The sequence below is a fragment of the Cupressus sempervirens genome, chromosome 4 (assembly GCF_028749045.1).
Source record: "Cupressus sempervirens isolate cs-2001-9-10 chromosome 4, ASM2874904v1, whole genome shotgun sequence".
NCBI classification, from domain to species: domain Eukaryota; kingdom Viridiplantae; phylum Streptophyta; class Pinopsida; order Cupressales; family Cupressaceae; genus Cupressus; species Cupressus sempervirens.
Genome location: NC_143121.1, coordinates 399898802 through 399919241, shown reverse-complemented (window position 1 = coordinate 399919241; position 20440 = coordinate 399898802). Strand labels below are relative to the sequence as shown.

The following is a 20440-nucleotide window of genomic DNA, read 5'->3' as shown; positions in this document are numbered from 1 at the left end:
TGATCTTTAGCTTAAGTCATTGAAATCTTCCCTACAAGCACTAGAAGCTCTGATACCAATTTTTGGAAATATAAAGGAGTAACTAAGGGAGGGGTTGAATTAGTTACCACTAAAATATTTCCCAAATTCCTTAGATGTCAACTACAAAATTCAGACTAATAAAACTGATTACTATTGATAAGCATACATAAATTGTTGTAACTCAATAATTAATTATCCTAAATATGTTATCAGTAATTACTTAACCTTAATTTGCATGCATGAGGGAAAGAAATGAACACATAAGACACTATGATTTAACATGGAAAACTAACATGGGAAAAATCACCAATGTAACTAGGTACTATTTTTCACTCTTCTAAAGTGATCCCTATTAGGAGCCAACCCTATTAAAGGTTACAAAATACACTATTAGGTGTGACCTTGTTAAAGGATTTAATCACCCTGTTAGGTGTGGCCTTGTTAGAGGTCTTGAAAAAATTCAATGAAGTTACCATCTTGCTAGAGGATTTTACAAATGGCTATTAAACCAACTTTGTTAAGAGATTTTAGATCACTACTACAATGGTTAGAGGGTAACAATGAAATGACCTAATTGAGATGAAACTAAATTGTTGAATATAGATCTTTTTTCTAGCTTATACTTGATCCTTCTTGATCGAATGTCACTTTTCTTCTCCACAAGGATACCTGCTTGTCTTTCAAGTTTTCTTGCTCCTTTCTTATCTTGTGCAATTCAATACACTTCTCTACTATTGTAGACACCTAAAAACCTTTAGAAAATAAAGTATTTTTATTTTCTGAAAAATTCCTGATGACATCATCATTTATTAATTAATTAATTATTTAATTAATTAATTTATTTTTATGCCATTAAATCCCTTTATCTTAATTAAAAATATTTAATTAAGGAATCCCTCCCAAAAATGTTTAAATCTTATTTAAACATTATTTCCTTCTTTATTAATTATTTAATTAATAAATTGACCAAAAAACCCAAAATAAATAAAAATTTTATTTTTTGCCCAAAACTTGGCCAATTTCCTTAAGACCACTAACCTCTTCCAAAATCTTCTAATCCTTCTTTAATTTTAATTAAAGGCTAATCCCATCATTTCCTACCCCTAATCCCAACTCAAAATATTTAATTAAGATTAAATATTAATCCTCATGTTTATTAAAAAAAGTTTTAATAAATATCTCCTCAACCCAAACCCTTGAAATAAATAAAACTTTATTTATTTCCTAAAAATCTAATTCATCCTCATCCTAAGAAGTTCTAGACTCTTCTAGAAAGTCTTCATCCTCATCCTAGGAAGTTCTAGACTATTCTAGAAAGTCTTTATCCTCATCCAAAGTCTAGAATCTTCTAGAAGATGTCTTTAAACTTAATCCTAATCCCCTCCTAACCTTGTCACATTCCCTAAACATGGGTTAAAACTTACTAACCCAAGCCAAAGTTAACAAATATATCCTCCTTCACCCACCCTCATTAATTGCAATCCACTTGCCATCCACTTGCCTAGTCCTAAGCCATCTCTAACCCTTCCTCTAATCATTTTTACAACCCTAAGCAAGCTTAAAACCCCCCTAAACCCTCAAATTCAAATTTCATGGTATCTCTCACAAATATCTTCAACCACAAAACTTTATAAAGCCCACAAAGTCATAAATGTTCTTACAAAGCACTTATGAAGGGTCTTTATGAAGATTTTATCTCTTGAGCCTCCTTTGTTGACTCATCCTTTCCCTTTTCTCCATCCTCTCACCCTGTGACATGTGTCACTCCCTGATTGGTTGTAAGGAAGCACAATCCATGTGCTCTCCTCTCATGCAATCTAAGCTCTCCATGAGTTTTTCCCCATTCTTGCATCTTAGCCCTTGATCCCTCAAGCCCTTTGCCTATTTAAGGAATCGTCTCCCAAGCCATTTTAACACAATCCATGAAGTAAAGTCATAATGGCATTTTGAGAAGCCATTTTACATCAAAACCATACACTCACACCCAAATTCCAACTCCATTTGAAGCCCTTTTTGAAGCATAAAGCTTGAGCATACATCCTATCTATTTAGACAAAGCTACTCAACAAGAGAGCTTCTCATTGAGAGAGCCCATTAATGGCTCATATTCTCAATTGAGAGCTCATCTTAGTCTATCTTGAATTTTATGAATTTTGTTTAGTTTGTAGAAGCTTTATTTAAATTTGATTTCTATTAGCATACTAACATTGGTCATATACAACTATGAAATCACAACTTGACCTTTTACTTATACCATTCAGATCATTAAGTCAACTCAAATACAAAATAGAATAATCAATATTCATTACCATGGTCATCTAGAATCAATAGGAAAAAAAAACAAGGTTCACATGCCAAAACAAGAAAATCCTTCATTAGCCAACCTTGCTCGGTAAAAACTAACTCTAAAGTGATTTCTTCTGTTAACCAAAAGAGGCTCGGTTAACACTGCAAACTTACAAAAATCCTTTGGTAACCAAGTGAACTTGTTGTAACACTAACTCTCTTCAACTTTCCTTTTTTAACCAAGTGAGCTCGGTTAACACTCTTTTCTTCATGAATTCCTTCAACACCCAAGTGAGCTTAGTAGATACTATCTTTGTACATAGTAAACTTAGGAATGCTTGATAGACAAGGAAAACTATCTTCACTAGCCAAGTGAACTCAGTATGCACTGACAGACATTTAATATGACATTTGTGTAACATCAAAGACAATAGATAATTAGCCAGTTGCATCCAATAGGAAGTAGAATATGAAGACACATTTTCTATGCATGGGTCCATGATACTAGTTGATCACTAAGAGAAATAAGTGAAGATAATCTTGAAGAATGTACTAAAGGTTTAAGAGAAATTTTTATGTGTAATTTTCTTTCTAGAGAAGAACTTTTGAATACTCTTCAATAAAATGAGTTTATTCTAGTAAAATCTTTATACCTAGCTCATGACATTTAGAAATCTTTGGAATCCATATTTGAAGGTGATACAAATTCCAAAAGGGTTATATTTTAGAATTGGATATGTTTATTTCAAGAAGCTCAAATGATGGAAGATGAATATGTAAGAAGTTACTTTGGTAGAATATCAAGGATTGTTGCAGGAATTAAGGATTATGATGGAAAGAAGGATGAAGATGAAATTATATGGACGATATTGAAAACTTTGTCAACTACATATAAGAAAATGAAATAGATGATTAAACAAGTTTATCCTACAAAAAAAAAATCACAAGAGAGACTCTTCTTGGGAGACCAAAATCAACTGAGATAAAAATGAGATAGAGTAGAGAAATGTTCAGATTTGAGATTGGTTTCAATGTACTAAATATTCTACCAATGTCGACAAGAAGTGATAGTACCAATGGATATTATGCTAGTAGTAGCTAAGGAGATTCATAAGAAGACAAGAATTTAAGGAAGGACTTGCCCTCCTTATCTAGAGAGAACCTAAAGTTATAAAAATGTTTAAATGTTGGACATGTAATATGTATGGTCATTATTCTTCTAAATGTACTAAAAGATGAATAAAGTGTAAGAATAAGTCTTATAAGCAAAGGAAGTGTTGTTTTGCTAATGACAAGGAGTTAGATACTCTTGTGGAAATATTTTTGAGTCAAAGTGATCAAATAGGATTTGTTTCTATTATGGAAGAAAGTCCTAAAACAAAGAAGTTAGAGAAGAAAGAACATTAGTATCACAAATTGAAAATAAGAAATATAATTGGATTATTGTTAGTGGTTTTTCTCATGATATGACTCAAGATATGAACATGTTCATTTATCCATGATGGTGGAATAATTAGAGTTGGACACAATGCAGCCTATCATATTAAGGGAAAATGATATATAATCTTAAAGGAAAAACTAATACTGATGATGTTTACTTTGTTGATGGGTTGAAACATAATATTTTTAGTGTTTAACATCTAGTAGAAAAGGGATATCAATTACAATTCACCAAGAAGACATGCATTATCAAAGATAAAGATGGTAAGCTAAGCGGTACTAGTAAAAGGAAAAGAGATAATATATTTCAATTGAATCCTACTAATATAACATAATTAGTTTCTAAGATGGATGATAGTTGGTTAGGTTCAAAAGGTTTTGTCATATAAAATTTCATAACATTGTGAAAGTAAGAACAACATTTGTTGATAGAGATCTTCATAAAATTATGAAGCATGCTAATATAGTATCCAAGGAATATGTTATGGAAAAGAAGAAGAAAAGTTCATTTCCAAGAAATAAGTTTGCTAAATATACAAAGGTAGAAATAGTACACACAAAATTAAGCAGTCCTACAAAGGAAAAAAAGTTTCTATGGTGAAAGGTATTTCATGATTCTTGTTGATTATTTCAGTAGAATGATGTGGGTAACATTTCTTAGAGAAAAATTTGAAGCATTTGAGAAGTTTACTATATTCAAAAAATAGAGTTGAAAATGAATATGGATGAAAGATTAAATTCTTTATATTTGGTATAGGAGGTGAGTTTACTTTGGACAAGATTAACAATTTTTGTGAAGTAATTGAAAATAAAAGATAGCTTCCAACCCCAAAGACACCTCAAGATAATGGTATAATAGAAAGAAGAAACATATCTATAACTAAAGTAGCAACAACTATTATTTTTGACAATAATGTGAAAAAATTATTCTAGAGAGAAGAAATAAATACAATAGTTGACACTATGAACAAAGTAAAAATTAGATAAGGCATTGGTAAGATAGCTTTTGAACCTTGATTTGGACATGCACTATTAGTTAAATATTTTAGAATCTTTTGAAGTAAGTGTTACAAAAAGAAGGATGATGATATTGATAATTTTGATTTAGGATGTGATAAAAGTATGCTTCTTGATTATTCATTGAAAATAAAATCTTACAAATGTTTTAATTAGAGAACTCAAACTATTTTTTAGGTCACAAATGTTAGAGTGGATGAGAAGCTTAAAATTGAGAAGAAAATGCTTGATTACAATTATGATGAAGATAATAACCCTCTTAAAAAGTAAAAGAATTTTTGTCAGAAATACAATGAGAAACTTCAACATCAAAATCATTCACCACGAATCCATCTCACAATCTATTCATATAAATTGAAATACCAAATTGAGTATATATATCTATAGTATGAAAGTAAACATTCAACACATGTATGACACAAAATATTTGGTTACCTAGAAAACCTCTAAGGAGAAGGTAAAACTAGGGTGGGGATGACAACCACAAATCTCTAGTACTATAGTAATAAAGTGTATCCAATGAAGGTTGAAATGTTTGAATGTGAAACATGATCTACCCTTTAAAAGGTCTACCTTATTAATGGCTTACAAGATTGTTAGATCTTACCCTATTAAAGAATTTCAAAACCCTATTACAAGTGTGCCTAGTAAAAGGACTTTAACTTACAATGAAGTAAGCACCCTATTAAAAGATTAACAACAACCTATTAAGACTATTTTGTTAAGAGATTCAATTGATTCACCTGTTATAATGTCTTAGTAATGATCCTATGGTTAGCATTCTACTGCTAGAAAATAGATTACCTCTTTCTTGATGTGTGCTTGATACTTATTGATCAGATGTATCTCTACTATCTTCTAATTCCCTTCCTCTATTATCTTCTAACTTTTTCTACAATGTATCTCAAATCATAACTCCTTAGTCACCATGAATACTCTATTTGTGCATGCAAACTTCTCTTTTTTTTCCTCACACATTCATAAAAAGTTTAGGATTCATCCTTCTTAAGAAGACTTAGGTGACTTAGGGTTAGGTATGAATCAATGATTGTGAATCACCTATATTTCCTCTTAATCATTCCCCTTTTCTGATTGGCTGCATGTAATGCATAGGGATTCATAATAAATACTCATCCTTGTCATCTAAGATTACAAAACAATCCTTAAGTCACCTCCAAAATGGTTTACATAGAAGTTTGTGCCATTACAAACAACTATGTCAAAACTCTATTACTTGATGCTTGAAGTCCTTGATGCTTAGCATTAGCTACAACTTCAATGTTGTAACTCATCCTCTAAATGACTCGACATCCATTGATTGTAGGGAATCTAAATAACATGGCACATACTATCTTCTCAACACTTGAGTGACTTAGCACTTACTAGTTACTCAACACTTATTGTATATCTCTTGCTCAACATATAATATTTGACAACTTATGCTTAGCATGAACTAACTAAATTAATTAAGTATATTGTCACTCATATGTCCAAACTAATTTGAGATTAACAATCTCCCCCTTTGAGATAAGTGGAAAAATACTTGGTTATGCATGAATAACCTTAGGCTTTCAAGTATAACTCAGATAATATCCATTTCTACAAAACTTCAATATTTTTCAAAACTTATGACTCAAGATTCATACCTCAAAATTTAATAACTCCTCTGAGTTGATTATTCCATTCTAAACTAAAAACTGTATAGTTCTTTTGAGCAGATTCTGTATATGTTAACTTGCTAACTCTATCTTTTTTTGATTTCAAAAATTATTTATTCTTTTCATGCATTCTCCCCCTTTCCTTGTTTTCCCCCAAAACTTATTTAGTTTCCCCCTTTTTCACACTTATGTTATGGGTTTTACATGAATAGTGTGTTTGTCCAAGAAATGTTTATGCACCTCAAGCATTATTTTTAGAGTTGCATCGTTGTTAGCACAAGCTACCTCCAATGATCTAATTTGGATGGCTAACTTGGTAGCAAGATGGACTAATCCTTAAAGGGTATATAGATGGGGATCTTTCTTCATTAAAGTCTCTACAAAGGCTAGCTCCTTGTGAAGTATTTCCATGCATTAGGTCAACATGGATTGGATGTTGATCAATGTAGATCAATTTTTTTCATCTTGAGCATGTAGTGTTGCCAACTAACCTTGGGAATTCATCAGATTCCTAAAGTGCTTCTGACTTTAAGCTAGAGAAAGAGATAGAGCTATACCCATTTTCTTCATAACTCCCTCCAAATTTTCAACATGTTGTTGCATTTCTTGTGTGAATAGAGTTTTATCACACAACTTGGAGTAAAGCGAGAAAATACTCTCTAAGACTTTCTTTACACTAATAATCTTGGTTGCTAATTCAACCTAACTAAGTGCAATAGAGCTTGATATATTTTGATTTACCTTTCCTTGAAATTTTCTCTTAGACCATTCAAGTAATTTTATATTTGAATCTAGGTTTGCATCATTGATGTGTTCTACAATATTTACCAACTACTCCATTATAGGCTTGTATTCTTTAGGTATTGGTAGGCTAAATACATCAAGAAAGATATCCTTGATTTTTTTGTAATGCTTGCTTTTTCCTAAGCTCCCTTTTGAGTAGTTCTTGATTTATTTTCTTTGCCATTGCATCTTTTTGTAAACCCATTTTTTCAATAGTGATTGTTGCAAGATCAAACTTTGGTAAAACACTCACTTGATGTAACCTCATCTACCTTAGATGTACTTGGACTATGCCATGATGATTGCAATGATATAGCTTCTACACTTGGCCTATGAAGTTCTTGACTTGGAGAAGGAGTAGTTCCTTGCAAAGTAACTTGTGTTTGTATTGCTAATTGTTCCTCAGGTTTTGTAGTCAAGTCTTACTCTTTATTCCTCTTCTCTTCTTTCCTTTCAACTTTGATTGCACCCTGAAATTGTGTTCAAACCTGTACAACTATAGAAAATTCTAGTATAGATACTATGTGCACCAATTTACTAATGTTTCTAATGGCTATCTCTTTTCTTTGATACACTACAAGGGGTAATATAGGTTGTATCATAGTAAATTGAGGGGTTTTTGATATGTCTTGTGTTTCCACCTTTGTAGATGGCTTCTCCACCTTCTTACGTTCATCTATACTCATGAATATAGGATGAATACATAGTTGCACCTTGGTAGTGGTGTCTAGCAATATTTTCTACATGTCCTCCTCTATTAGGGGGTTGATGTTCTAAGGCACATTATCAAGAACATCCTTGATATGTATAACTTCAATGTCTTCATGTTTTATATATTGTGGATCAACACTTAGCATCAGTATGTCTGGTATATTTTTTTGTATTTGTTTCTCATCTTCAGCTATTTCCTGTGTATCTACATTTTTCTTAGGGCTTTCTACTTGTGCAACTACCATAGTGTCAACAATAGTAACCTTAGTTACTTCTTGTTCATATTTTTTATCACCTACCTCAATAGGTGTGTGCTCAATTGCCTTGGGTGTTGTTAGCCCTTAAATTACCTTCCATAATTGGGTACTCTACTAAACAACATCTTCAATTTTATTTTGCAAAATATTGAAGGCTCAATACTTTGGATAAAATTTACCTATGCACTTCTTAATTGCCTTTGTCATCTCAGGTTTATTTAAATTTGGGATCACTCTTGCAAGTCTATCTTCTCTTATGTTTCTCTCTATTTTGAGACTATATTTCAATCTTTGCTCAACTCTATCATATAAGTTATTTTTGTAGAGATTTGGCAATCTCAATTGGAGTCATCTTAAATGTTGCCATCATGGCATACACTAACTCTTATACCTTATCTATATCTAAATTTCCAACCTTACCAAATTCAATATGTGAAAATTCACTCAAATCTACATTATTCTTTATATTTTCACATAGATTATCCAAATCAGAAGAAGGATTATGACTTACCATTTTGAATTGGCTATTATAATCAAATTTTTTCCTCTCCTCATCTCATTCAATTCGAGCAACATAATTTCTCCTTTGTCTCTTCATAGACTCATCAACTTGTATAGCTTTCCTGACTTTTTTTTCTTTTGGCTTTGCCACTTCTTGAGCTTTCTTAGCAGTAGCTATTGTGCTAGCTCTGGTAGCTGGAACTACAAGCTTAGGTTTTACAACCTTCTTTGATTTATTGACTACTAGAGCTTTAGCTTTTCTCTTCTTCTTCTCAATGGCTATAGGTTCTTCACTATCTTCTTCTCCCTTGTCACCTTCTTCAAGCTTGGCTTCCTCTTCAACTTGATCTTCCCGTTGACCTTGGGTTAGTACTAGTGGTTATTGAGCAGGAATATCTTCTTCTTTATTTTCTTCCTCTTCTTCATCTTCCTCTGCTCCTTCACCAATTTTTTCTTTAATCTTCTTGACCATTTTGTTCTTCTTTCTTTATATTATTGTCATTTTTGAGTCATTAGTTATCTTTGATTTTGTAACATCATAATTGCCAAAGGTAGTAGCCTTATTATCTAGTTCTTCTCCAAGAAAAGTTGTAATTGCTACAAATTCCTCATCCACATTGATCTCATATCCTAGAGATCTTAACCATCTTACCCTTGGAACTATAGCCTGTACAAATGTCAAATCAGTATCAACTAGAAAGAAAACATCTTTAAAATGTTTCTCAACTAGTGATCACTGGAATCTTATGTCTTTGTTTCATAGAGTTCTTAAAGTCCTCAAAGTAAAGAGTCATGACAAACTAAATATTCTCTCCCATTTTCTCAATTAATTCACCTACTTGCACTGCAATTTATCTATTTATCTTCCAAGCTACCTTTCCAAAGGAAGGAAATCTATTCTACACATACAAAAATATACATACAAGTATTGATTCAAACTTACATTGTGCACTCTTGTTTTTCCTTATCGCTTACAAATTTTCTAATAATTGTTACAAAAGTAGCTCAGCAAGGTCATAAGTATGATCCTTCTTTACTATCTTATATCCCATGTCAACAACAATACAATGAACACTATTCATCCTAATTGATTAAAATAATTTGTGTGAGATAATCCTTACTGCAAAAGCAATTATGGGATCATTGGTGGTGTCAATTTTCATTCCTCTCTTGTTCCACATGGCCCATGTGTTCTTCTCAAACACCTCTTTTTCTTCACTTCTCATGGTTTTTGGTCTATCTAGGGTTGGATACCCTGTTACCCTTTGCACAATCTTTTTAGTAATCTTGATCTTTCAATTTTCTAGCCACATAGAATTGTCATGAATTCTGCTCAAGACAATCTTTATCCACTCTGTCTTAAAGAAATTTGGAAAATCTAAGGCCAAAGTTAACCCTTTTCTTTCTAAAATTTTTATTCCTCCTTTAGTATTCCATTCTCATGCAGTTTTCCATATAGGTCTTTGATTTCCATGTCTCCTGTGCTACCCACCTTACATGTATAACAACATCTAACATCTTGAATCATTATGACTTGTGGTGGTATTATGGATAATGCACTAGACAAGTCTTGTTTATAAAAAATATCATGAATTTCCTTGAAAATTTATTGTAATCTCATCGCTAATCAATTGAACATTTAAAACTTCCTTTCCCTCTTTTACCTTAGTAGTAGAAGAACTAGACGACATATTTAATACCTAGGGTTTGCACAAATTCAAAACAATGTAGCTCATCACATGATGAATACCTTCTCAAGTATAATGAATGGTGTCAAATGATGTTTGAATTCACTCTACAAATGCTTAGAATGATCTCTTCAATTTTCCTTTAGTTCTTCATGCTCTCTCAAGTTTCAAATGATAACAAATGAGTCAAAATTGATCATATAGAGCTTAAAACTTCACATTTAATGTTCAGTGCTTACACAGTTGTAAGCTCAACTTGAATGGAAATTTGAGCTCACTTATCTTCCATGAAATCTCATTTACACTCAACAAACACTATGAGCTTGGTAAACACTATAGCTTAGCATTAACTATATTTCACTCAACAACCATAGTGAAACTTTTCATGCTTGATAGTAACATGAAAAATGACAAAAATTAAAGATTTCTTCCATATTCTAAACAAATATAATGTTTTCAAAACTAAATCCAACTGGAACTAATGTATAGTATATCTTTTAAGTATTAGTCCCATACATACCTTTTGATTGCTTGATTGGAGGTGGTGTGATCACCTAACCCATTGGGTGAAGTGATCTCATCTAAACTTGATGTGCTGCAATCTTCCTTTCTCTTCCATGTCTTGTTCATCTCATCTCTAACATTCTCAACATATTCATTTCCTTTTACTTTGTTGAATTCACTACTAGGTGCCTTTGACCTTGTTGGACAATTGTTGCTCATGTGACAAGTGTTGAAGAAGCTAAAACATGTAGTTTGACTCAACCATCTTTTGTAGTCACTTTTGAAATGTGTTCTAATGCAATTTTTGGAAACATGTCCATAATCTTGACAATAGTGGCAACTATACCTAGTATTTGAATCCCAAATATAATAGTTTCCATTGTGCTTTACCTTTTTCTACTTGTTTGATGACCATTTGGGCTTGGATCTACATTCATGTGATCTACATCTATACTTATGATAGTTATAGAAATAACCTTCAAATATTTGTGTTCTCATGGTCTTGATTTTGTAGTCATGTGCTTGATATCCTTGTTTGTTACATTTGTGTCAGTGACCCATGAATTTCTTCTTAGGATTTTGATTTGTAGTTTTTTTCCTTCAAACATTGGCAATATGACCTATATTACCATGATTATGACAAGTAGGTTTTGAGTTCTTGCCATTGGAATTCCTTTGTTCACCACTTTTAGATGATTCTCCTTCTTCAACACTAGTATAACTCAATCTAGAAGTATCACTATTGGTTCTATGAGATCTCATCAATTGCTCAAAATACTTGATGGCTTCACTAGGTTTGTTGAAACTTTCAGCAAATTTTTTTCCTCTTTCCAGAGCATTTCTTAGTTGTTCATTCTACAACTTTAGTGTTGTGATCTCAATATCTTTTCCATTCAATTCATGATTTGTAATCATCATTTTGATTTAATTTTTCCAATTGCATGTGAGCAATCCTATTCACCTCTAATGTTTTCTCTTCTAGTCTATTGGTTAGTATCCTTTTGTCATCTTCAATCATGACATTTTCCTCTTTAGCTTTCTTTTTCTGTCTGGTCACCTCACATAGAAATACTAATTGGACTTATTTTTCTATCTTGAGATTTTTGACCTCTTTAGTTATGTCTCCATTCTTTTCCATCAGATCTGGAACTATTGCATCAAATTCACTTGCATTTTCATTTGCAAATAATCTAGTAGTGTCAATATTTTGGTAATATGTGTCATTCTCTTCAATATCTATCTCTTTCCTTCTCTTTAGTAGTTGCTTTAACTCATCTCTTGCTTCACTCAACTGATGTAGGGCAAGCTATATTTCAATTGTTCAGTTCCCAATAGACTTCCATGTTCAAGATATTTCATCAAAGATGTAGAGCTTTCCTTTTCCAGAGAACAAGGCTCTGATACCAATTGTTGGAAATACAATGGGAAATATAAACTCTATGGGGCAAGGGCAGGGAGGCTGGGCTCAATCAACACTTAAAACTTTAACAACAAAATCATTCACCACACATCCATCTCACAATCTATGTGTATAAACTAAACTACCAAATTAAGCATATACATCCATAGTATGAAAGTAAATAAACATTCAACACATGTATGACACAAGATATTTGGTTACCTAGAAACCCTCCAGGAAGAAGATAGAACTCAAGTGTGCATGACACCCATAAATCTCCACTATTGTAGTAATAAAGTGTATCCAATGGAGGTTACAATGTTTGATCATGAAACATGATCTACCCTATAAAAAGGCATACCCTATTAAATGATTACAATATTGTTAGATCTTACCCCATTAAAAGATTTCAACACCATGTTAGAAGTATGCCTAGTAAAAGGACTTTAACTTGCAATAAAGAAAGAAACCTATTAAAGGATTTAGAACATCTTGTTAAGACTACTCTATTAAGAGATTTAACTAATTCATTGTTAGAATGTCTCAAAAATGATTGTGGAGTTAGCACTTTGCTGCTAGATAACATATCACCTCTTTCCCAATGTGTACTTGATTTTTACTGATTAGATGTATCTCTATTATCTTCTAATTCCCTTCCTCTATTCTTTTCTAATTGATTCTATAATTTATCTCAAATCACAGCTCCCTAGTCACCATGAATGCTCTATTTTCACATGCAAACTTCTCTTCTCTCCTTACACATTCATAAAAAGTTTAGGGTTTTCCCCCTTAAGAAGACCTAGGTGACTTAGGATTAGGTATGAATCAACAATTTTGATTCACCCATATTTCCACTTAATCCTACCCTTTTTCTAAATAGTTGCATGTAATTCTTAGGAATTCACAATAAAGATTCATCCTTATCATCCAAGATCATAAAAAAAATCCTTAAGCCATCTCCATAATGGTTTACATAGAAATTTGTGCTATTACAACTAACTATGTCAAAACTATATTACTCAACACTTGATGTCCCTGATGCTTGGCATCAACTAAAACTTCAATGTTTCAACTCAACCTCTAAATGACTTAAAATCCATTGATCACTTGAAATCTTAATAACTTGACACATATTATCTACTCCACACTTTAGTGACTCAATATTTACTAGTTACTCAAAACTTACTATATATCTCTTTTATGATATATACTATCTGACAACTTTTACTTGATATGTATTACTTGTTTCAATGAACCAAGTAAATGACTTAAGTATATTGTCACTCATATGTCAAAACCAATATGAGATTAACAATGTTGAGTTTCTTTATGAGACTAAATGTGATTTTTGGAATGAGATGCATGTTTTAGAATAGAGAGTAGAACTTGGGACTAAACCTAGAGCTGAGATTAGAGTTGACCCAATGACCCTAATAGAAATCTGATAAATAATCACCCTACTAATCAAATTATTGGAAGAAAATACAAGGGAGTTGTTAAAAATAATAAGGTACATGAAGAATTATCTTTGATTTCTCAAATTGAACCTCAAAGTGCAAATGAAGCTAGTAAATACAACATTTTGATTAAAGATATGAGAGAAGAACTAGATCATATTGAAAAGAATATCACATGGGAATTGGTTCCTAGACCAAAGGATAATAGTGTTATTGGAACTAAGTGGGTATTTAGAAATAAGATGAATGAACAAGATGAGGTTGTGAGAAACAAAGAAAGGCTGGTATGTAAAGTTAATTTGTAGAAAGAAAATATTATTTATGAGGAAACATTCATGCATGTTGCTAGAATAAAGGTAGTTAGAATATTTTTGGCATATGTAGCTAACAAGAAATTCAAAGTACATCAAATGGATATTAAATCAATTTTTTTTGAATGGAGAACTTGAAGAAGAAGTTTACTTTGAGAATCTTAAAGGTTGTCCTTTCATTGAGGATGGATATATGGTTTGTAAGTTGAAGAATACATTGTACAGATTGAAACAAGCACCTAGAGCATGGTATGCAAGATTGGATAATTTTGGAAAAAAATGGTATTTTCTAAAGGTATTAATAATTTAATTTGAATTTTTAGGAAATTGAAAGTGTTTACTAATTATTAAAGTTTTTTGTGGATAGTATAATCATTGGAGGTGATGATGAAGTAAGTGAAGCATTTGTAGAAAAGATGAAGAAAGAATTTGAGATGAGTATGATTGGTGAAATATAGTATTTCTTAGGATTATAGATTATTAAGGACAATAATGGTATTTTCATATCACAAAATAAGCATTTGATTTTTTTTTGAAAAGATTTGGTTTAGAAAGTTGCGAACTTGTTGGAGCACCTATGGTAACTTGTCATAAGTGGTCTAGCAAAGATGAAACCACTACAGTTGGATAGAAAAATTATAGACCTATAATTGGAGATTTGCAATACTTGAAACACACTAGACATGATATAGCTAATGCAATTAGTATTGTGGAAAAAATTCAAGCTAATCCTAGAAAATCTCATTGTGCTATAGAAAATACAATTTTAAGATATTTGAAGGGTACTCCCGATTTTGGTTTATGGTAGGACATATCATATGAATTTACCCTATGTACATACACTAATGTAGATTTGGTAGGGAGATTGGATGACAGAAAATGTACAAGTGGTAGAGCATTTTTTTTGGGAGGAATATGGGTTTGTTGGCTAAGAAAGAAACACAACTATATCTGACAAAGCATGATAGAATAAGAGTATAATGCAACAACAAATAATTATAATCAAATCTTTTGAATGAAATAAATGTTGAAGGATATTAGAATTATATTTAAAAATATTATTATCATACACTATGATTGAAAGAATTGATTAATATCAATTCTGCACAACCTAAGAAGAACCTGTTAGCTAATAACCTGCTACAATAGAAGGAAAATGGAGATAGATGAAAAGTTTCTCTCAAATATGGAAAATGCATAAATGATAATGAAAAAAGTACAAGGCTCAACCTTATATAGGTGAGATAGAAACCTTAAACAAAAAAGCTAGGTTGCACAATAATAATTAATAATTAATTAATAATACACCTAAATGAAGCTTAAGTAACTAGAGTAATAGAAACTTATATAATTAAATCAATATGATTTAATTAATAAGTATAAACGAAAAAATACTCTAATACCCCCCCTTAAGCTGAAAGTAAGGAGTAAGCTTACCTAGCAAAGAAAAGCTATGAAAGCAAAAACAAGTGGGTCCTGACAACAAGGCTTGATTAGGTACCCAGTACAATGAAATCTCTATAAACTGGAGCAAAAGGAGAAAACCTAGCAGGAAAAAACTCCTCTCCAAAAAGAGATGTAAAAGAAAGAAAAGATAAAAAATAAAGTCTTCAAGAGACTCTCTCAAAGTCATAAGTACAATGCATGCTACCAACCCCCCCTTGAGAGAGGGTCGAGGCTCCAAAGACCACCTAGAATGAAAGAACCCCTAGATCAATGAACAAACCACTATGACTACAATGCAGAGGAGTGAAAGGCAGTGGACACTATAGCGCGAACCTCAAAAGTTGAGGTGTCACTAGAAGGCTGAGCTAGTGCTCAAAGGAGTAGACATGAGGATCCTAAAATGGAATCCCTAATGTAAGTGGTATGATAGGTGTGTGAACATTGTCATCAAAGAGGAGATGAATGTCCTCTATAGAATCCTCAACAACTACACTTGGTGGCTCAATGCATGGAGCTAGAGGATCAGGCAATACTAAAGAAGAACTGTGTTGAATAGAAAAGAGCTCAAGAGTAGTTGGCAAGGCAATCACAATAGTAGTCTTAAGAACCACATAGAGGTTCAAGCAACCTAACTGTACCACATGATGCTCTGTTAAAGGAGGAGAGTCGTGCTCTATTAAAGGTGGACCAAAGTGTGAAAAGGAGTAGAGATGGGTAGAAAGATCAACTATCCTTATAGCAACAATACCTCTAGTCATACTATCCTGGATGAAAACTAAATTTGGAGTGAACTCAACTATCTTCCTAGACCCACTATCAAAAATCTAATAAACCAAGAGAAGGTTTGCAGGCAAAGACATGACATACAACACATAATTAAATGTTCCATCTTGAATGCATACAATGCCTTTCCCCCAAACTGTCAAAATAGTGTTATTCCTAATGATGATATGGGGAATAGGAGAAGCCTCAAAAGAAGAGAAGATCTCTCAAGAAGATGCCATCTGGTGAGAAGCACCTGAATCCAATATCCAAGGGACTTGTGAAGGAGATGTGAAAGAAGCCTATAATGCATGACCCTTTCCAAGATCCTATCCAGCTATAGGATTGATAGAAGAAGACTAATAAATAGACCCCTATGAGCTAGAAGAGGATGGAGAGGAAAGATTTCTCTTCTAAAGAATAGCTTGCAAATCTACTATGTACTTTGAATTTTCTCAACACCCAACACTGAAAATTAAAAATTGTTACCAACACTTTTATTAGGACAATTCCTAGTTTTGATGGTCAAACTCCCAAACAATACAAATAACCATCCAATATTTTCACATCACAAAACACCCTTCAACTACTCCTACAAGATTTCAAAAGATCAATTACCAACTCTACTCCAACATCAAGTTATACACGCATTGTGTCACAGTCCTAAATGGCCAGTTTAGGCTGGCTTACAAGGAAAGCATAAATAAATGGGTTGAAAGACTTGGTTCAAACCCTTGGATCTCTTTTATGCCTTTTATTTTTCCTTCTACACCCTTCACTTGGGTCAAATCAATCAACTTGGGAGCATGATCCTTCATTTTTCTTCAAAGCTAGACTAGACATAAGACTATGTTCAGCCTAGGGCTTGCTGGTAAAAATAGGTACCCAACTCCTACAGCCCTAAAACTCTTTCATCTTCAATTCACCTCTCCTAACTTGCATTCCACAAAGCAGCATTGAAATCCCACAGTGGATTTGCAAGTTAGGAGGCCATCTTGTTGAAACCCTCAATGTGCAGCAATTTCAAACCTACCTCTGCTAAAATAGGTATAACTTTTAACCTAGAATAGATAAAAACTTCAAACCAATTGCATTAGAATTTTGACTCAGTCCTCTTTCCAAAAATATAAGATTTTTACCACTAAAAGTCCGTACAGGCCGTATGAAATTGAAAAAATAGAGAAAATTACAGAATTTCTGAGTTTTATTCACTAAATGCTGTCCACCCATCCATACCATGGCCTTCCCCACATTTGGAGACCTTAAATAAGTGTCTTCCAATAGTTATAACTTCCATTTGGATGGTTGGAAGACCATACAACTTCTTTTTTTTAAGTTTGACAACAAATTTACAAAAATTGCTCTTTAGCAACTTTCTTGCACCTTTGCACTTTTTTTTACACACCTTCAATTCAAACGTGTCCTAATGAATCAAATCCACCTAAAAAATCCTAAAAATAGTAAAATACTCAAGAATGCATAAATAATGACTCCTTGGTTACAAATAATCACTTGGCTTATAATCACACCAATGTGCCATTGTACCTTACAATTGAGTCTTCATTACAAATAAGGACCAACTTCATTCCTAACAACTCTAACATTCTAAACACCTTGAATTCATGCCTAAGAGCCTTAGGTGCCCTGCACCATACTCCTCGGGCTGAAAAAACTCAAGTCTCTTGAGTTGGTAATGTGGAAACATTGTATCCCATCTTCTTTATAGCTGATTCAGGCAGCCAACTTGCATCTTCAACTGGTCTACCTATCTATTTGATGAGGTAGTCCATGTACACCTTCTTCCTAGTCCTTTTTCCTTCTCTTTTATCTAAAATACTTTCTATAGTGACTACCCCTACCTTAGGAAGAGATTCCATGATCTCTTTATCTACTATGGTTGATTCAATGCCACTGTTTTTAGTTTGAGAACCTCTGTAAGGATATAAATGAGAGACATTAAATGTATTGGAGAGCCCAATGTCTGGTGGCAACTCCACCTTATAGGCATTGTGTCCATATTTTTGCAAGATCCTAAAAGGACCTATTTTCCTTATCATCAACTTAGTAAACTTACCTTTAGGAAGCCTCTCCTTTTCAAGGTTCGCCATAACCAGATCTCCTATTTCAAATTGAAGATCTCTCCACTTAGTATCTACTGCTTCCTTATCCTTCATTGTCACTTTTCCTAGCCTATCTTTGACCTCTTGATGAATTTCCTTCATCAATTCAGCAAAATCACATGCTTGAGCACTGGTTCTTTCCATAGATTTGACATCTCTAACCTCCATTACTCCTCTAGGATGAGTGCCATAAACAATTTGAAATGGGCTCAATCTAGTTGTCCTATTCATTGAATCATTATAAGAGAACTCTTCTTGCCTTAGAATAAACCTAGTTTCTATTTGGAGGTTGGAAGCAAGTTAAAGTACTGACCCAATGGGCTTCTAACAAAGGTAAACTCTACCTCAAAGTGAATTCCACTTCACAAGCCCAACCCTCAAACCTAGGGTTCACAAACAACTTGGGACAATCACACCTATTAGAGACTCCCTAACACCAAATAGGCCTAAAATGGAAAATAATTCTTAAATTGGGTTAGAACTCCACACCCATGATAGAAATGGTTCTTACTGACTCAAAAAAATAAGAAAACCCCCACTTTGAAGTTTCTCAACACCCAACACTGAAAATTACAAATTATTACCAGCACTTTTATTAGGACAATTCCTAGTTTCAATGGTAAAACTCCCAAACAATAGAAAGAACCATCCAATATTTTCACATCACCAAACACCCTTCAACTACTCCTATGAGATTTCAAAAGATCAATTACCAACTCTACTCCAGCATCAAGTTATAACCTCATTGTGTCACAGTCCTAAATGGCCAGTTTAGGCTGGGTTACAAGGAAAGCATAAATAAATGGGTTCAGAGACTTGGTTCAACCCCTTGGATCTCTTCTAGACCTTTTATTTTTCCTTCTACACCATTTACTTGGGTCAAATCAATCAACTTGGGAGCATGATCCTTCATTTTTCTTCAAAGCTAGACTAGACATAAGACTATGTTCAGCATAGGGCTTTCTGGTAAAAATAGGTACCCAACTCCTACAGCCTTGAAACTCTTCCATCTTCAAGTAATCTCTCCTAAATTGCATTCCAAAAAACAGCATTGAAATCCCACGATGGATTTTCAAGTTAGGAGGCCATCTTGTTGAAACCCTCAATGTGCAGCAATTTCAGACCTACCTCTGCTAAAATAGGTATAACTTTTAACCCATAATAGATAAAAACCTCAAACCAATTGAATTAGAATTCTTACTTAGTCCTCTTCAAAAAATATAATATTTTTACCCCTAAAGGTCCGCACGGGCCGTACGAAATTGAAAAAATAGAGAAAATTACAGAATTTCTGAGTTTTATTCACTAAATGTTGTCCACCTGTCCGTACCATGGCCTTACCCACGTGTGGAGACCTTAAATAAGTGTCTTCCAACAGTTATAACTTCCATTTGGATGGTTGGAAGACCATACAACTTTGTTTTTTTAAGTTTGACAACAAATTTGCAAAAATTGCTCTTTAGCAAGTTTTTGCATTTTGCAACTTTCTTGCACCTTTGCACTTTTTTTTACACACCTTCAATTCAAACGTGTCCTAATGACTCAAATCCACCTAAAACATCCTAAAAATAGTAAAATACTCAAGAATGCATAAATAATGACTCCTTGGTTACAAATGGTCACTTGGCTTATAACCACACCAATGTGCCATTGTACCTTGCAATTGAGTCTTCATTACAAATAAGGACCAACTTCATTCCTAACAACTCTAACATGCTAAACACCTTGAATTCATTCCTAAGAGCCTTAGGTGCCTTGCACCACTTGGAAAGCAATCCCTGTGACTGTGAACCTATAAGAGAATCCATCTGAGGGAGCTTTGATTGCTCACGAGTCAACTGGTCACAAAAGGTCTTGAAAGAGGACATAACATGTCATGCACCTAGAGCATCCATAGTGGAGTGGAAGGTAGAAGTGAAAATCTGATAAGGTCCTCAAAGCTTGGATAGTATCAAGAAGATACACTCATCATCAAACTTTTTCTTTCTTGCAACCTATAACATAGATCAAAGAAACTTGAAGTTATCAAGAAATCCTCAATGTTGGTAAATGACTCAGGAATCAAGGAGGTAAATTATG

General features: G+C 33.1%; 1 pseudogene; it reads right to left on the bottom strand.

The window, feature by feature from the left end:
- Positions 1–18529, bottom strand: part of LOC149561739 (vacuolar-sorting receptor 1 pseudogene) — a 33326-nt pseudogene extending 14797 nt beyond the window's left edge.
- Positions 18530–20440: the final 1911 nt, after the last annotated feature.